The following is a 15,389-nucleotide window of genomic DNA, read 5'->3' on the forward strand; positions in this document are numbered from 1 at the left end:
AGAGAGAACTGAACACAAGAGACAAAGTTTAGATTCAAAGTGAGTTTAGATTCAAGGTCTTTATGAGGATAAGGAATAGGTAAAGTAAGAATTATTGAGGGGAAGATTGGAATTATGCATCAGTAGAATAGTCAATAACCACACTGGGCCTTGTTCCTTTATCTCCCAGTTCAGGGAGTTAACCTAAGATGAATTTTCTGCACATGGTTCCAGGTTGGATTTGGCACCTGAAATAAAAAATGCATCACATCAGTGGAGGAATAACTGCCAGCTCTCACCCTCCTCCTTCTTCCCTGTACTTCTACTTTCCAAAGTGGAGATGTATCTTCAAACATTTGCCAGTTCTGAATTGGAACAAGACAATCAATAATGAGGCTACATCAAGACTGAAAGCAATTCTAGCCAACCCCTTTCCCATCTAGTATTATCCTTACTGCAATAGCATCAACCAGATCATCGGAGAATTATTCTATTGACAGTCAATCATTAATTAATTTATTCAAAAAACATTTATTAAGAGCCCATGTACTCTAAAGATGAATACATTTCAGATTATAAGCAGAATAGGTGATAATGCAATGTATTGACACAATTAATTAGCTCCTGCTTACTTGTGCTTCCCCCCAAAGAACAGAACTTTATATCAAAATACCAGTCATTAGAGTTTCTCTAAACAAGGCATATATGAAAAGCAAGAGCAAGAAATGTGATAAAGTCAGCATATTTGAGGTTGTGTTCCAATATCACTTTCCCAATGATGCCATGTCCACAACTCTAACAGGAGAAGTCAGGATGGGAACAGTTAAGTCTTTCCGGCTCCTTAGACTTCCGCAGCTTAATGTCTGTTTTCTTACTTGGAGGGATTAGAATTTCCAGTACTTTGCTGTGCAGAGGCCAGTGCTCATTTTTTAATAAATTTTTGTTACACTTTTTGGGGCCTTCATTTGTACTATCCTCCAAATCCTTGACTACATTTTTGTTAAATTGACAATATAAGATCTTGTTTCTTGCAAACATCTCCTCTGAGATAAGAGGTTATCTCATGTTAGTGTTTCACCTTCTTTCTGGAAAGAGAAAGCTGAGGCATATTTGACAAATGGTTGCTGGCTGCTCTGTGGAGCTCTGTGAGTCAGGGTAGTGTTGGAGCCTCAAGGGTGAGCATAAAAGAAGGAAGCCAAAAGGACAGGGGCTCCCCTCTGGCCTGCCGCCGCTGCTTCATGGAATCAAGTTCTTGCTTGTATTTTACCTATTAATATTTGAAATAATTGTGACTAAATATTTACTCTCCTCAAAATGTATGAAAAGGGAGGGTAGGGAAGGGTGGAGGTAAAGGGGAGAGATCAACCAAAGGACTTGTGTGCAAGCATATGAGCCTAACCAGCGGTTAAGGACAACAGGGGGGTAGGGGCATGTGTGGAGAGGGGTGTGGGATGGGAATGGGGGGATGAGGACAAATATGTGATACCTTAATCAATAAAAAATTAAAAAATAAATAAATAAATAAAATAAATAAAAAATGTATGAAAATAACAACAACAACGAAACTGGAGTCCTGAAGCTAAAAGAAAAATATCCTAAAACAGTAGTTATCCAACTTTAGCGGCATCAGAATCAATAGAGGGCTTGTTAAAACATGGGCGCACCACCAATAAATTTTCCAATTTAGTAGTCTGGAGTGAGGCCCAAGAATTAGCATTTTAACTAGTTCCCAGGTGAGATCCTGATGATGCTGGTTCTGTGACTACACTTTGAAAAACATTGCTCCAGAAATATGAAGCTATAAACTGTATTGGTCTTGTGATCTGTGGTTTCCATGAGATATGTCTTGTAGTGCCATCTGAGGCCATTTTATGCACAGACACCACAACTTTACCGCCCTGCCCTCAGTCCTCTCAACCAGATGCTAGAAACTCATTTTCCAAATGAAAGTCATTCATATTTTAAAATTAGATATCACAATGTTCTATGGGAGATGTCACATATAAATTTGGATTTCCAGCTTTTGAAAAAACAAAATAACTGGTACCACTGGGCCTGCATTGCCACCCGCCAGCCCTTGGCTGGAGATGAGGTAGCTGCTGCCCTCCTCGCCTCAGCTTCCGCCTCAGGCTCCCTAAATTCTCAAGGAATCAGACATACTTGTCTCAAATCCCATTTTTGGAGTTATACAACTGATAATTTAGGATTGTCCCTCCCTTACTGCCATTGTTGAAAGGAAAGAATGATGAAGGAAAGCCATTTTCTATTGTGTTTGCTATCTATATACAACATATATCATCGTATTTTTAAAATATATTTTATTGATTTTTTTTACAGAGAGAAAGGGAGAGGGATAGAGTTAGAAACATCGATGAGAGAGAAACATCGATCAGCTAGCTGCCTCCTGCACACTCCCTACAGGGTATGTGCCCGCAACCAACGTACATGCCCTTGACCGGAATCGAACCTGGGACCCTTGAGTCTGCAGGCCAAAGCTCTTTCCACTGAGACAAACCAGCCAGGGCTATCATAGTATTAAACCTGGATATATTTGCAAGAAATTAAGCTTACTATATATTTACATTAAAAAGTATTATTCTGGATGAAAACAATACATCAAGACTCTTACCTTGTACCTGATGCAATACTTCACATGGGGGTTTTAAAAAAAAATTTCCCTGATTTCTATTCATCATCCAATGGCTGACTACTTTTTGAGTTCATATAAAAAATAAACACATAGCATGATGGCTGAGAAAACAAACACATTTAAAATTCTTAGACTCTTTAGAGCAGTGGTTCTCAACCTTTCTAATGATGCGACTCTTTAATACAGTTCCTCATGTTGTGGTGACCCCCAACCATAAAATTATTTTGGTTGCTACTTCATAACTGTAATTTTGCTACTGTTATGAATTGTTATGAAAATATCTGTGTTTTCCGATGGTCTTAGGCGACCCCTGACAGCGGTTCTCAACCTGTGGGTCATGACCCCTTTCACAGGGGTCGCCTAAGACCATCAGAAAACACAGATATTTACATTACAATTCATAACAGTAGCAAAATTACAGTTATGAAGTAGCAACGAAAATAGTTCTATGGTTGGGGGTCACCACAACATGAGGAACTGTATTAAAGGATCGCGGCATTAGGAAGGTTGAGAACCACTGCTTTAGAGAGTCTATTGCTGCCTTTGACTCTGTGATATTTCTCTAAATTCTTTGGAACAAAGTCCTAGCCTCTGGATTTTTTTAAACAAGAGATTTGCACTAACCGTAGTATTTCTAGCCCATGATCCTTGTCAGGGTCAGAGGCTGCCTTCCACTGAGGTCCCTTAATATTCACAATCATTTCACTAATTGAGATTATTTCCCTAAATTCAAAAGCAAAGTCCAGTAGAACTTGCTTTGATTAACACAGGAGGTTTACTTCCCCAAACCCCTCAGGCTTTGGTGACTTGGAAAATCTTATCAGCCAGATAGAAAAAAAAAAAAAAATTCCCCACCTACTCTGGGACTCGAACAGCTAGTTGGAGGCTTGTGAAGAGCAAGAACCCAATTAGGCAGCTCAGCTGCACAGGCCCTAGGGTAGCCTGGCAGACCCAGGGTGCCCGCGCACACCTCATCCAACTCTGCCTGGCTGAGCTGTCTTTAAGCTTTCTGTCAAAATGGCATGAGTCTGAGTGATTCATTTCCCAACCACAAGACACCAGCAGAAAGTAAAGCTAATGCAGGCTGGAAGTAGCCAGATCAGGGAGATATGACTCTGATATCTAAGCAGGGATTTAGATGGAGCCAAGGCAGGCTTAAAATAACTTTCTCATAACAAAATAGAATGGCTAGAAGTAGTACAAAAGCATTTTTATGTCCCTATTGTCTTTAGTTTCAAGAAGAACAAATATGTTCTTTTTTCTTTGCTAAAACTGTTACTTGAGGGGGAAAATGACCCTTACCTCCAGGAATAGTGCTGACAATTCTTTTACAGGTCTAGTTTGAAAATAAACGAAGCCCAGGTGGTGGCTGAGTCTGCAGAGGATTCTGGGGAATTTCAGGATGTCCCTTTTTGGAGGACATCCTTTTTGGAGGACCCACGAGAGAGATTTAGGCCAGGAGGGGTTTCCTGGTTGGAGGCCAGCTGCTTCATGCAGGGACAGGGACCACTTGGAATAGTGCAAACTAAGGTGACACAACCGAGGCTAGGGTTCGGTTCAGAGCTGACTAGATTTCCTAAGTGATTCCTATATGCTAGTGTGTGTGTGTTTTTTGTTTGTTTGTTTTTAACACTTTACAAGACATTTTAGAAGCAGAACCATATAATAATATTTTATTAAAATTTGTTATCCCTATCCATGTGAAAGAGTTTCAATAACTTAGTTCAAATCAAAATCCATTTCTCATAAAAACCAAGCTTCTGGGCCAAATCAAAAGTGAATAATGTTATAAATATTAGTTATTAATAACATAGGTTTTGAGAGATCCTGATTTTTATGAGTATTGATTTTAATTAGTCATTTAACTGGGAGGAGGGATTAAAGGAGGGGAAATGGAAGACATCTATAGTACTATCAACAATAAAAATATATATTTAATTAGTCATTTAATTTCCATTTATTATGCTTTTCTATGTTCTGTCTTGACCAGATTCATGCAATAATTTCTATGCCTACATTGTCTTTGACTTGGCTTTTTAGTACCTATCATATGTCAAATAGTGCATTAAGTACTCTGATGCAAACAAAAGACAGGAGCTATTAAGAAAATTTATAGACAGATGGGATTCACTTTTACAATTCAAATGTAATTCAAAATCCTACCCTTAACCTCTTCTCTACTTATTTATCTGCTGTTATTGAAAGCTCTTATACGTACCTGCAGATGTCTCCTATATCACTATTTCCAACCTAAAAGTTCCTCCACAGGTAGACATTCTACTTTTGAACACCTTCTGGAAATCACCCCTGAATTTCCCACAGAGTTAAAATCCAGCCTATTCAGAAACTCTCTGGTCTTGTTCTCTCCCAGGAGCCTGTTCTTCAGGCATTGCTTATTGTTGTGATGGCATTGCCATGCACCCAGCTGGCCAAGTAGAAACTTGAGAATTATTCTAAGCTCCTGCTTTTATCCTTTTGAGATAACCACCAAGTGCAGCCAACTAAATGACCAACAATATTAGTTACCTCTCTGTTCCTACCAATCTCATTTCAGTTTCTTATCATCAATGAATAATCTAGTTCACTTCAATGGGTTAAATTATGATCTAACTGTAAGACTTCTCAAATCTTGACTTTCATTTCAGATCCCATTCTTTTTTTAAAAAATAAATCTTTATTCATTCAACAATTATTACAATTGTTCCTCTTTTTCCCCCCCATAGCTCCCCTCCACCCGGTTCCCACCCCACCCTCTGCCCTTACCACCCCCCACTGTCCTCATCCATAGGTGTACGATTTTTGTCCAGTCTCTTCCTGCACCCCCACACCCCTTTCCCCTCGAGAATTGTCAGTCCACTCCCTTTCTATGCCTCTGATTCTATTATATTCACCACTTTATTCTGTTTATCAGATTTTTTATTCATTTGATTTTTAGATTCACTTGTTGATAGATATATATTTGTTGTTCATAATTTTTATCTTTACCTTTTTCTTCTTCTTCCTCTTCTTAAAGAATACCTTTCAGCATTTCATATAATACTGGTTTGGCAGTGATGAACTCCTTTAGCTTTTTCTTATCTGTGAAGCTCTTTATCTGACCTTCAATTCTGAATGATAGCTTTGCTGGGTAGAGTAATCTTGGTTGTAGGTTCTTGCTATTCATCACTTTGAATATTTCTTGCCACTCCCATCTGGCCTGCATAGTTTCTGTTGAGAAATCAGCTGACAATCGTATGGGTGCTCCCTTATAGGTAACTAACTGTTTTTCTCTTGATGCTTTTAATATTCTCTCTTTGTCTTTTGCTCTTGGCATTTTAATCACGATATGTCTTGGTGTGGTCCTCTTTGGATTCCTTTTGTTTGGGGTTCTCTGCACTTCCTGGACTTGTAAGTCTATTTCTTTTACCAAGTGGGGGAAGTTTTCAGTCATTATTTCTTCAAATAGGTTTTCAGTATCTTGCTCTCTCTCTTCTTCTGGCACCCCCATAATTTAGATGTTGGTACACTTGAAGTTGTCCCAGAGGCTCCTTGCATTATCTTCATATTTTTGGATTCTTTTTGCTTTTTGCTTTTCTGGTTTGGTGTTTTTTGCTTCTTTGTATTTCAAATCTTTGACTTGATTCTTGCGATCCTCTAGCCTGCTGTTGGATCTCTGTATATTATTTTTTATTTCAGTCAGTGTATGCTTAATTTCTAGTTGGTCCTTTTTCATATCCTCGAGGGTCTTGCTAAAGTTATCAGCCTTTTCTAGAAAATTCTTGAAAAACCTTATAACCATGGTTTTGAACTTTATATCCAGTTTTTTGCTTTCCTCCATTTCTTTCATTTGTGACCTGTTTTTTTGTCTCCGCATTTTGGCTGCTTCCCTGAGTTGATAGAGTGGCTTTGTGTGCTAGGTGTCCTATAGGGCCCTGTGGCTCAGCCTCCCCAGTTACCTAAGGTGGACACTCTTGGTGAACCCCTTTGTGGGATGTGTGCACAGTCTTGTTGTAGTTAAGCCTTGACTGTTGTTGGTATCACTGGGAGGAATTGACCTCCAGGCCAGTTGGCTGTGAGGATCAGCTGTGTCTATGATGGGAGAACTTCTGTGCTGGAGACACCCTTATGAGGCAAGATTTGCTTCAGTGGGGCTTTGGTGCTCACTGAGTCTGCCCCCTGAGTGTGTCCCTTATGGATCTGAGGAGTTGTAATCTGGATGGTCCTACTCTGACCCCTGGGTACACTGGCTCTTGGATCTCCAAGGAGGTGTTAATTTATCCTCTGCCTGAGGCCACCCAGCAGGAGCTACAGAGAGATCTGCAGATTCCTCTTCCTTGTTTGGGTTTTGGAGGTGCCCAGATGAGGCCCAGCTGTGATGTAATGCAAGCTGTTGTGGGGCCTTGGGCCTTCTTTTTGATGTTCTAGGTCTCACTGACTCAGCTGCAGTTTATTAGGTAAGTTTCGAATTCAAAGGACCAGGCCATTCATATGCAAAAGCCTCTGCGCACAGCTTGTATGGGGCGGAGTCTCAGGGTGGAGCAAATAGCAATGGCTTTCCGTCAGCCCTGCCCTAAGAGGCCCCCGGGTCTCAGTGTCCCTTGGTAATCGCTGCAAGCACCTCTGAGAGAAAGCCGCCCTTGAGTTCTGCCTGCTGCCAGACAGTCCAGTTTCTCCCTGTATGAGTCTGGGTACCCAGAGTCTCACCCGGAACTGGAGTTCAGAGCAGTTGGGAGCTTTTGTCTCCCTCCCGCTTGAAAAAGCCAGCCGCATACTCAGTTGCCAGCCTTCTCCACACACGCGTGCCTTCATACCTCTGCCTTTGCTTCTGCAGCTTCTCTGAGTCTCAGTGTGCTTTTCTCTTCCCTTCTAGTTGTAGAATTTTTGTCCATTTTGCCTTTTAGTTGTAGTTTTGTTTTTTTTTAAATATATTTTATTGATTTATTATAGTGAGGAAGAGAGAGGGATAGAGAGTTAGAAACATCGATGAGAGAGAAACATCGACGAGCTGCCTCTTGCACACCCTCTACTGGGGATGTGCCCGCAACCAAGGTACATGCCCTTGACTGGAATCGAACCTGGGACCTTTCAGTCTGAAGGCCGACGCTCTATCCACTGAGCCAAACCGGTCTCGGCTAGTTGTAGTTTTGAAGTTGTTGTGAGAGGCAGCACTTTCAGGTGTTTACCTATGCCGCCATCTTGGTTTCTTCTCAGATCCCATTCTTGATATCTTATATATTCAAATGCTTATTGGTCTCTTCTTTTGGGACATTTTACATGCAATTTATGGCAGGGGCTGCTAATTATGTACCCCAAATTCTCAACTTAACAACCAGTTTTATTCAGGGTGACATTTTCAAAAAGCTCACTTTTCCAGATTTCCTTGTAGGCAGGGAAATGGCATGAACCAATTTTGGCAAAAAAAGATGTAAGTGAACTTTACATGTTAGGGCTTCTTTGCTTAAAACAATTTTTAATTTTTGAATCAGTGGACATACAATATTATGTTAGTTTCAGGTGTACAACATAGTGATTAGACATTTATATAGCTTACAAATGTGATCACCTTCATAAATTTAGTACCCATCTGACACTATACATAGTTATTACAGTATTACTATGTTTCCTATTCTATACTTTACATCCCATGACTATTTTATAACTACCAATTTGCACTTCTTTTTCAAAGGCTTTTAAATTAATTTTTAGAGAGAGAGGAAGGGAGAGGGAAAGAGAAACACTAATGTGAGAGCAAAATATTGATCGGCTCTCTTCTGCATACCCCCTAAGCCCCTTATTGGGATGGAGCCAGAAACTTGAGTGAGTGTCCTGACTAGGAATCAAACTGGCAACTTTTGATGCATGGAATAACACCCAACCAACTGAACCCAGGACCCAATTTGAATTTCTTAATTCATTCCCCTCCCTCTATCCCTCTCCCATCTGGCAACCATCAAAATGTTCTCTGTATCTATGAGTTTGTTTCAGTTTTGTTTGTTTGCTTATTTTGTTTTTTAGAGTCCACATATAATTTAAATCATATGGCATTTGTCTTTCTCTGTCATTCATTTTATGACTGAGTCATATTTCATTGTATATATGCATTACTTTTTTTGGAACACACTCTGTTTGTTTAGAAAGCATTGGTACATTTCACAGACTTCAAGAAGATGGAAGAAATGTCAATGGACAAAAGAAGCTTTTATTACAAGAATAATTTTTCTAGTTCAAAGACACTTCTTCAAACAAGTAGAATTAGGAGCAGGACAACATGAAAAGTAATACAGATTCTCTGCATCAGAATTTCTCTTCATTTCATGAAATTAAAGAAGATAGATACAAATCAGAAATTTTTCCATTTGAAACAAAAACTAGAGCTTGCTAGAAATTAAAAAAAATCACATCCACCTAGAAAAACAAAAATATTTTCTAAAAAAAAAAAATCTCTAAGTGTAACTGTGCAGAAACTCCACTTTTAAAACATGATCCTTTTTCCTTTCTGTCTGTCCACTGCCTTCCTTAATCATTTTGCCCTTAGGACACCAGATTCTGGTCAGTATCAAACTACCTTAATTACAAAGCCTGATGTTTGTTGACCACAGAAACAGAGTTTCAGTCAAGGTAACAATAACATCTTGGCCTCGGTGGTATTTCAGCCACAGGCCCGTGAAAGCCGAACAACCCTACTGACCTCCTGAAACCGACAGAACAATGCCATGGCTGACATCAGGACCACTGATGAGCTACGCTGTACCCTTGCCCCAACCGCTCTGTACAGCTCACCATCCCAACTGCTTTAGCCACCATGATTAATGATTTTCCCCAGCTACATAAACCATCTGGTGGAAGCCATTGGGGAGCCAGATCTTTGAGCACTAGCTTACCTGTGACTGTGGGGTTGCCTGTGACTGTGGGATTAGTGCCATTTCCTAAATGAATAAACCCTTACTTTCTTGGCTACGAACTCCTGTTTGCATTTGATTGGGCTTTGATGCATGCAGTCAAATGGACACCTTTAAACTGGTAACTAAAGTTATAAGAGATGAGTTGGAGAACTATATTTGAACTTGCACAATATAACACAAGAAAAGGTTTTTTCAGTAGCTGGAAAATTTGCATAAAAGACAAACTTACAACTTAACAGTAACAACTTTATGTGTATTTTTAAATTACTATTTTTAAAAAGAGCAAATAATTTTATTTTCAATTATTTATATTAGTTTAATTTTATTTGTTTAGTTTTTACTTTTAAATGTTTTATTAATTTAAACACTAATGACATCTACACTAATAAAGGAAGAAAATGCAAATTGACCGTACATCCGCAACACCCACCAGCCAATCAGGAGTATGCAAATTAACCTGACAAAATTGGCAGGTTAATTTGCATACATGGGTGCCGAGTGGCCTGGGTCCCGGGAACATTCTTGGGACCCAGGCCACTTCGAGCCTATAGGCCCGCACGTAGGCCCTGAGCGGCCAGGGTCCCAGAACGCCCCCGGCCAGGAGTGGCCTACCGGTGCTGGCGCCAAGCAGCCTACGTCCTGGGATGAGCCGCCAGGGGTGCCAAGTGGGCTGGGTACCAGGACAAGTGGCCAGGGGCACCAAGCGGCCGGGGGTGCCAAGCACAAGTGGCCCAGGTCCACACCCCCCAGCCCAGTGGACACAGCAAACACAGGGCCACCAGGCTTGGGGGCGTGCCCCTGGCAGCTGCCACATGCTGTGTCCGCCAGGTTCACACCCCCCAGCCCGGTGGACACAACGAACGTGGGGCCGCTGGGCTTGGGGGCGTGCCCCCGGCGGCCAGGGACACACCCCTAGCCCAGTGGACAAAACGCAGGGATCCCTTGCTCATGGGCTGCAGAGGAAACACCTTTTCTTTTCTCTTTTAAAAAATATATATTTTATTGATTTTTTACAGAGAAGAGGGGAGAGGGATAGACTGTCAGAAACATCAATGAGAGAGAAACATCGATGAGAAACATTGATCAGCTGCCACATGCACACTCCCCACTGGGGATGTGCCCCTAACCAAGGTACATGCCCTTAACAGGAATCAAACCTGAGACCCTTCAGTCTGCAGGCCAACGCTCTATCCACTGAGCCAAACCAGTTCAAGCATAAACACCTTTTCTGACTGCTCATTGGCTAAGCTCCCTGTACGTTGCCACTTGCAGTGTTCTTGGTAACTTGGGTAATAAGAATCCAAGAAGGTGATCTAGGGTTTTTCCACCACACTCCTGGAGAAAAAAACGAAGGTCCGCTGCTGGAGAGGCTAAGAAATGTTATATCCTGCCCTAGCTGGTTTGGCTCAGAGGATAGAGCCTTGGCCTGTGGACCTCAGGGTCCAGGTTTGATTCTGATCAAGGGCATGTACCTTGGTTACAGGCTCCTCCCTGGCTGGGGCCCAGGTCAGGGCTCATGCAGGAGGCAACCAATCAAAGTGTCCCTCTCACACTGATGTATCTCTCTGTCTCTCCCTCTCTCTCTCTTCCATACTCTCTAAAAATCAATGGAAACATATCTTCAGGTGAGGATAAAAAAGAAAAAAAGAAAGAAAGAAATGTCATATCCTATGAAAGACACATCTTGAAATGCCTAAAGAAAGTTGTCATTTTTTCATGGTGAAGGGACTGAAGTCCATGTTGATGAAAACACCTTGGTGGCTGCAGTGGCTGGCAGTTGCTGTGGGCCTAAGCCATCAGTAGGACATCCCCTGAGGGCTCCCAGCCTGTGAGAGGGGGCAGGCTGGGCTGAGGGACTGGAATTTTGTGCACTGAGCCCCTAGTTAAAAATAAAAATATATATTTAACAATCATATTTTTAAATTTATTTTTATTTAAGTATTATTGTATAAAATTTTATATTGGTTATATTAGTTTCAGGTGTATAATATAGTGATTCAACATTTTTATACCTTACAAAGTGATCACCTCACTAATTCTTATAATCATCTGTCACCCTGTAAACTTACTACAATATTATTGACTATATTCTCCTTCCACTTTTCACCCATGTTCCCACCCATCCCCTTTCTGGTTTATTTCACTTAGCATAGTACCCTCTAGAAGCATCGATGTTGCTGTAAATGGCAAGATTTTTTTTATTGCTGCATAATATTCCATTTTATATATAGATCTATCTCGCCTCTTATTTAACCATTCACATATCAATGGACACCTACGTTGCTTCCATACCTTGGCTATTGTTAATAATGCTTCAGTAAAAATAGGGATGCATATATCTTTATGAATTAGTGTTCTCATTTTTTTTTAAATGAATACCTAGAAGTGGAATTCCTAGGTTGTATATTTATTTTTAGTTTTTTTGAGGAATTTTTTCTGTTTTCTCTAGTACCAATTTCCAATCCCACCAACAGTGTAAGAGGGATTCCTTTTTTCCACATTCTCACCAACACTTGTTTGCTAATATTGTGGTAATGAGCCTTCTGACAGGTGTGAAGTGACATCTCATTATGATTTTAATTTGCATTTCTTTGATGACTAGTGCTATTGAGAATCTTTTCATATGTCTATTGGCCATCTGTCTTCTAGAGAGGGGTCTATTTAAGTTCTTTTAAGTCAGATCCTTTGTCTTTTTGGGTTAAGCTCTATGTATTTCTCATATGGATATTAACTCTTTATTAGATGTATCATTGGTGAATATCTTATATTCAGAATGTTGTCTTTTCATTTTGTTGCTGGTTTCCTTTGTTAAGCAAAAACATCTTAGTTTGATGTAGTTTCATTTGTTTTTACTTAGGTCTCCCTTGCCTGAGGAGACATATTCAAAAATGCATTACTAAGAGCAATGTTAGAAAGTTTACTGGCTGTGTTTTCTTCTAAAAGTTTTATGGTTTGAGGCCATACTTTTACATTTTTAGCCCATTTGGTTTATTTTTCCATATGGTATAATAAGTGGTTCAGTTTTATTTATTTATTTTTGTGTGTGTATCTGTCCAGTTTTCCTAACACCACTTGTTGAAGAGACTGTCATTACTCCAGTGCATATTTTTATCTCCTTTGTCATAGATTAGTTGACCATGTAAGTGAGGGTTTATTTCTGGGCTCTCTATTCTGGTTCAATAATCTATTTGTCTCTTTTTGTGCTAGTACCATACTGTTTTAATTATTATAGTTTTGTAGTATAGTCTCAGATCAGGTAGTGTAATACCTCCAACTTCTTTCTTCTTTCTCAAGATTGCTTTGACTATTTGGAGTGCTTTGTGGTTCCATAGCAATTTTAGAATTATTTGTTCTAGTTCTGAGAAGAATGAGATTGGTATTTTGATAGGAATTGCATTGAATCTGTAAATTGCTTTGGGTAGTATGGTCATTTTAACTAATTGTTCCTATCCATGAGTACAGTACATCCTTCCATTTATTTGACTTATCTTCAAATTCTTTCTCCAACATCTTATACTTTTTATAGGACAGGTCTTTCACCTCCTTGGTTAAATTTATTCCTAGGTATTTTTTCTTCTTGATGCAATTGTGAATGGTATTGTTGTCTTTATTTCTCCTTCTGATTGTTCATTATGAGTGTATAGGAACACAAAAGATTTTGCAATATTAATTTTGTATTTTGCTACTTTACTGAATTCTTTTATTAATTTTACTAATTTTGATGGATTCTTTAGATTTTTCTGTATATAGTATTATGACATCTGCAAGTAATGATAGTTTCACTTCTTCCTTTTCTATTTGCATGCCTTTTATTTCTTTTTCTTGTCTGATAGTTGTGGTAAAGACTCCCAGTACTATGTTGAATAATAGTGGTGAAAGTGGGTATTCTTGTCTTGTTCTTGATTTTAGAGGAAAAGCTTTCAGTTTTTTATCATTTCACTATAGTGTTAGCTGTGGGCTTGTCAGATATAGCTGTTATCAAGTTGAGGTAAGATTCTTCTATACCCACTTTGTTGAGATGTTTGTTTATTTTTTTAAATCATAAATGGATGCTGAATTTTATCAAATGCTTTTTCTGCAACTTTTAAAATAATGATATAATTTTTATTATTAGTTTTATTGATGTGATGCATCACATTAATTGTTTTGCAGATGTTAAACCACCCTTGTATCCTGGTATAAACCCTACTTGATCATGCTGTATAATTCTTTAAATGTATACTGTTGAATTTGATTTACTAGTATTTTATTGACAATTTTGGTCTCTATAATCATAGGGATGTGGCCCATAATTCTCTTTCTTTGTAGCATTTTTTTCTAGTTTTGGTATCAAGGTAATTCTGATTCACAGAATAAGTTTGGGAGTGTTCCTTCCTCTTCAATTTTTTGGAATAGTATGAGAAGAATAGGCACTAATTCTTTTTTTTTTTAAATTACTTTATTGATTAAGGTATCACATATTTGTCCTCAACCCCCTCCCCCCGTTCCCTTCCCAATCCCCCACACACACAAGCCCCCCTCCCCCTGTTGTCCGTGATCATTGGTTAGGCTCATATGCAAGCACACAAGTCCTTTGGTTGATCTATCTCCCTTGTCCCCACCCTCCCCTACTTTCCCTCTGAGGTCTGACAGTCTGATGGATGCTGTTCTTGTTCTTCAGTCTATGTTGTTCATCTTTTCCCCTAGATGAGTGAGCTCATGTGATACTAGGAATACACTTATAGGAACTGAAAATGAGACAAGCAATAATGGTTATGATGAGAGGCAAATGAATCAGTCTGTAGTGAGTTTCTTTCTGGGCCAACAGTTCTTTTGAGTCCCGGTTTCTATGTCCAACAGTTGTTAATGTGTTCATAACAGCAATGATATTTCAGTTCTGGATGGTGGACAAATGGTGGTATTGCAGGTCTGACCCTCTCTGGTTTGGTCCTGGGCAATCTGCAGTGACGCATATCTGCTGACTGCTAGTATGGCAAGGCATCGTCAGCGTCTTCCATCTCTGGACTGTTTCTCTTCTGACTTCATGGCTGGAGCACTCCTGTCAATTCCTCTCTATTGCAGGAATCCACATGTCTCGGAGTTGTTTTCTGAAAACATACAAACATATTCTCGACCAAAAGTTAATAAAGGAATATTTTCTATGACTTTGATTTGCGATCCTTTTTCATTTTTTTGCCCAAATGATTTTCCTTTGGCTTGTTTTGACACCATGTATGTTTTACCTGGGTGACTTGCTGTTAGCATTACAAATGAAAGTTAATTTTCTAAAGTAAAAATTTTCTAGATGTAATTTATTTGCAGGATATTTTTCCTTACATGATATTCTTCTACTATCCCCCCTTTTTTGGTTTAAATATTGGGAGGCTTTTGGAAATTTTATGCTGTAATCTTGATAGCTTTTAAATTTTACTTTTTTGCACTAAAATGTGACTGCTTTAGGTTCATTATATGTTATGCAATTTTACCATGAGATGAACTACCAATAAAAATTTTAGTTAACACTTTAGTAACAGCTTTTTTGTCTCACATGCCCAGCTCAAATCGGGACCCAGGTAACAGAGACTTGGCCGACAGCAGATGCCCTCTCACCGCAACAAGACTTGATGGAGATGTCTTGCACCCATGATCCGGAAAACTGGGGTCTAGGATATCTAAATCCGGCCTAGCACCAGGAATGCTCAGGGCCTACTCAGGAAGGCAAATAATCCTCTCCACTAATAATTACAGGGTAAAACAAGATGGTTGTTAGAATATTAAATTTGACAGTAAAATAGTAGTCAAGTTTTCAGACTAATTTAAATTGGCCAACCAAAATAGGCACTAATTCTTTAAATGTTTGTTAGAATTCACCCATGATGCCATCTTGTCCTGGGCTCTGT

The sequence above is a fragment of the Eptesicus fuscus genome, chromosome 14 (genome assembly GCF_027574615.1).
Source record: "Eptesicus fuscus isolate TK198812 chromosome 14, DD_ASM_mEF_20220401, whole genome shotgun sequence".
NCBI lineage: Eukaryota > Metazoa > Chordata > Mammalia > Chiroptera > Vespertilionidae > Eptesicus > Eptesicus fuscus.